The sequence below is a fragment of the Dipodomys ordii genome, unplaced genomic scaffold, assembly GCF_000151885.1.
Source record: "Dipodomys ordii isolate 6190 unplaced genomic scaffold, Dord_2.0 Scaffold108, whole genome shotgun sequence".
NCBI classification, from domain to species: Eukaryota; Metazoa; Chordata; class Mammalia; order Rodentia; family Heteromyidae; genus Dipodomys; species Dipodomys ordii.
The window spans coordinates 126,636-131,754 of record NW_012267324.1 but is presented as its reverse complement, the minus strand read 5'-3'; positions in this window follow the sequence as shown (position 1 = coordinate 131,754).

The window sequence follows — 5,119 nt, the reverse complement described above, 5'->3', positions numbered from 1 at the left end:
TTGCTAGGAAATGGAAAGACTTGGAAAAAATTATATTAAGTGAAGTAAGCCAGGCCCAAAGAAACATAGGTCCCATGGTTTCCCTTGTTTGCAATGACTATTACACATCTAGGACAAGCAGAGAAGGTCAAGGCTATGTACATATGACCACATGAGATAGTGTTTAGCAAAATGTACCCCAAGGCAGGTATATGAGTGGGTTTTTTTCTTTCTTGTTATTGTTTTTAATGTACTTACAATGCACTATGTGATTCTTCTTTTTCTTTTATATGTTCTTCCCCCAGAGTATAACCCCTGTTCACTGGCTTTGATGCTGGTATTCTCCATCTTGTATATACATTTTTGTAAGTTGGGGAGGGGAAGAGATATAATGGAATGTTTAAATGGGGATGCAGTTTGACTCATTGTGACAATGAGATGTACAGAAAACTATGTTGAAAACAAACTTTACAATGTTGGGTGGCCGGTTGGGAGAAGTTGGAAGGTGGGAAGGGAAGGGATGGTAAGGGGAAAAGAAAGGAGGAGGTAACAATGCTCGCTACAAAATGTACTCATTACCCTACTCATGTAACTGTAATCCCTCAGTACAATATTTTTACAATAAAAATATATATAATAAAAATTCAGCAAAGAAACTCTGACTTAAATAACGGTATTGACCAACTAGATGTAACAGACATCTACAGACAATTCATGCAATAGCATAAGAATATACATACTTCTCAACACCCAGTGCATATTATCCAAAGCATATCTCATGTTTGATAATAAAGAAAATTTGTGCAAATTCAAAAAAATGGAAATTATACCTTGCATCCTACCAAACCACAGTGGAAGAAAATTAGAGCTCAACAGCAATGGCCATCACAGAAAACATTCTAATTCATGGAGATGGAACAACACATTGCTGAATAATCAGTGATTCACTGAGATTAATATGGAATTTAATAAAAATGAACATGTAAGTGCCAGTTCCTCTATCGAATATCAAAGGCTGTACTCAGAGAATTTTTTTTTAATCACTGAGTAGCTACATCAACAAATTGGAAACATCTTAAATCAACACTTCCCTGAGTAGCTTGCCCAAGGTCCTTGAAAAAGAGAAATAATGAAATCTGAAATCACTATATGGAAAAAATTCATCCATAATAAATCAGAAATCAACGTATTACAGACTTAAAAAACCATAGAAACAACAAAGCACAGCAATGGTTCTTTCAAAGCATTACAAAATTGACAGGCCTGTAACAAATATGACTAAAGGAGAACACATTCAAATTAACAAAATTGGAGACGAAGATGTGAACATCACAACAGAAATTTGTGAGATTCAGAATATTATTGGGCAATATTTTAGACACCTTTATGATAAAAACAAAAACTGGAGACCCTGGGAGAAATTGAAGCATTCCCAAAGAAAATTGTAATACTCAAACTGAACCCAGAAGAGTTAACTCAACTAAGTAGACCCATGACAAGTAATGAACTTCAAATGGCCCTGATGGAACTCTCATCAAGAAAATCAACAGATGGACCCAGGAGCAGATCAATTCACAACCAAATGCTGAAAGACCTGCAAAGGAGAACTCAATTCCTCACTCCACAAACTCTTCCATGAAATAGAAAGTGAAAGATCATGATCAAAACTCGTTCTGTGAAGCCAGCATAACCCTCATCCCCAAACCACATAGGGACCCATGATACAGAATTATAGACTCATCTCTTGATGACTCTGATTAACAACTTGTCATAAAGTTCTAGTCAACAAACAACCAAAAAATCATATACTGTGATCAAACAGGATTCATTCCAGTGGTGCAAAGCTTGTTCCATAAATGCAATCAATTAATGTAATTCAACACATCAATAGGAGCAAGGGTAGGAACCACATGATCATCTCATAGATGCAGAAAATTCATTTGACAAGATGCAACATGCCTTTCTGATGAAAGCTCTGGAGAAGCTAGGAACTCTCTGAGCAAAGCTCAATATGATAAAGGCTGCATACGATGAACCTACACCTAGCATTATACTTAAGGGTGAAAAGTTAAAACCATTGCCTCTAAAATCAGGAATGAGACAAGGATGTCTGATCTTTCCACTATTCCTCAATATAGTATTACAATGCCTACCCAGGGCAATCAGGAAAGAGACAAACATAAAGGGGATCCAAATAGGGAAAGAAGAAGGAAAACTCTCCCTCTTCACCAAAGACATGATTGTGTGTTTAAAGAATTCCCCTAGACTCCTTTCCCAAGTTACTGGAGATGATATGAAATTTTGGCAATGTAGCAAGGTATAATATCAACCCACAAAAATCAGAAGCTTTCCTATATGTCAACCATGAGAACAGCAAGGTTGAAATCAGGGAAGTAATGGTTTTTGTAATAATCTAAAAAGAAAATAAAACACCTAGGAATTAACTTAACCAGAGGTGGAAGAACCTCTATGATGAAAATTTAAAGCCAGAAAAAGGAAATTACACCAGACTTAAGGAAATGGACAAAACTCCCATGCTCCAACATCAGGGGGATGAACATCATGAAAATAGCAATACTACCAAAACCTACCTACAATTTCTTTTTTTTTGTATATCTTTGTTATTGTAAAAAATACTGTACAGAGGGATTACAGTTACATGAGTAAGGTAATGAGTACATTTTCTATCAAGCATTGTTACCTCCTTCTTTGTTTTTCCTCTACTATCTCTTCCCTCCACACTTTTCCCTCCCTACCCCACCCCCGAAGTTGTAAAGTTCATTTTCAACATACTGTGCCTTGTACATCTCATTGTTACAATGGGTCATCCTGTAACCTTATTTCAGCATTTTGTTATTTCCCTTCTCCTCTCCAAATTAGAAAAATGTATATACAAGATTCAGGGCAATGACATCGAATACCGGGAAAACAGGTTAAACCATGGGGGAAGAACATACAAAACAAACAAAAAAAAATCACATAGTACATTTTAAGTACATTAAAAGCAACAGCAAGAAAGATAAAACCACTGTGTCTCTATCTTGGGGTTCATTTTGTTTAGCATTATCTTATATGGTCATATGTACATTTCTGCTTGTCTTTGAAATATACCACTTATTGCAAATAAGGAAACAATCAGACCTTTGTTTCTTTCAGCATGGCTGAAAGAAACACTTAATATAGTTTTTTCCAAGTCTTTCCATTTCCTAACAAATGGGGTAGTGTCATTGTTTCTGATGAAGGCTTAGAATTCCATTGTATATTCCACATTTTCTTCAACCATTCATCTACTGAGGAACAGCTGGGTTGGTTCCATAAATTATCTATGGTGAATAGTGCGGTGATAAACATGGTTGTGCTGGTAGCTTTAGTATATCCTTGTTTGTGATTGTTTGGGTAAATGTCCAAAAGTGGGATTGCTGGGACATAGGGGATCTTTACATGGAGTCTTTTGAGGAAGCTCCATACTGCTTTCTAAAGTGGTTGAAAAAGTGTACACTCCCACCTTATCTACAATTTCACTGCAATACCTATACAAACCCAATGACATTCCTTACTAAAATAGAAGTAACAATCCAATACATCATATGGAATAATAGAAGACCTCGAAGAGCAAAAATAAATCCGTAGCAGGAAGAGCAGTGCTGGAGGAATGTCAATTCCAAACATTTGTGATGTGAGAGAATTTCAATCCTGGAATTCAGATAGGAGGCGGTTGGGAGCCTGGGACACCAGCCACTGCCGGGAGCTTCAGCCCCTACCTTCCTTCTCCATCCTTGCTCAGGGCCAACTTAAACCAAAGTCTGGCAACGCTTCAAACCCTGCTGGAGCATCCTCCCGCACGCTGACCTCACCCGCCCAGAACGGAGTCCAACTCCCACCACAGCCTATGGCTCCATCTCTCCTGCTCCATTCGGTCTCCGGGCCTTCCGTTCTGTCCTCCTCCTCCTCAAGCTGCCCCAGGCCCTTGTGGTTGTGCTGTGTGTGGTTGTGCGCTCAGAACTTTCTAGAAACTCTTGGTTCTGCTATCACAGTCTGAACACTGGGCCTTGGCAGGAGCGGGCAGAGATGTGCTGTGTGTGGTTGTGCGCTCAGCGGAGGACCCATCGAGGCACAGCCGACAGTGAACCCAGGACTATGGACAAGGCAGGCACGTGGGACGCTGCAGATGCACAGACACCCGGAGCCCGGGGCTGGAGAAGCCTGAAGGAGCCACGCCGGGCTCTGCTGGGGGTTCTGGGGATTGACTACCAGGAGATGCGGGGTGATCTCCCTGAGAAGCCCCGGTCCCCACCTTCACCCTCTCCCAGGGGCCCAGGGCTCACCAGGGCCGTTCTCAGAGGCCCTGGGGCCCCTGGGCGCCCCACAGTCTTTCCTGTGTGCTTTGCCTCCTCCCCCAAGTCTGTGTCTGTGTCTCTGTCTCTGTCTGTGTCTCTGTGTCTGTGTTTCTGTCTCTGTGTATGTCTGTGTGTGTCTGTTTTTCTGTCTCTCTGTCCCTTTCTCTCTCCATAGGGAAGAGGATGTGGACTCCTCTCTTCCTGCTCACCAGAATAACATTCTATTTTACTGTTGGTGATGGTGGTGGTTGCTGGGCTTGAACTCAGGACCTGGGTGCTGTCCCTGAGCTCTTTTGTTCATTACTTTGAGCCACAGCACTTTGTTCATCACATGGAGCCACAGAAAACTTCCAGTTTTCTGGTGGTTCAATGGAGCTAAGTCTCATGGACATTCCTGCCTGGGGCTGGCTTTGAACTTCAATCCTCAGATCTCAGCCTCCTGAGTAGCTGGGATGATAGATGTGAGCCACAGCGCCCCACAGAATATCCTCCCCCAACGCTCAGCAAACCTCTGACTCTGCTGTGGACCCCAGGAAGCCACGTCCACGCGATCCCCAAGGAAGGACGGGAGAGGCCTCTCCGCACCACCGCTCGCTGGGAGTCGGGGCCGGTGGAGCAGCCTGGGGCGGGTGGGGCCAGGGGCATGGCGCTGAGTTAGAGCCGGGCGGCCCTGGGGACGGGTGCGCAGGCTTCCTTAGGGAGGAAGAAGCAGAAGGGTTGATGGCCCGGAGCCCAGAGGGCCTGGGAGGGCGGGGCTGTGGGGTCATGGAGGGCGGGGCTGTGGGGTCATGGAGGGCGGGGCT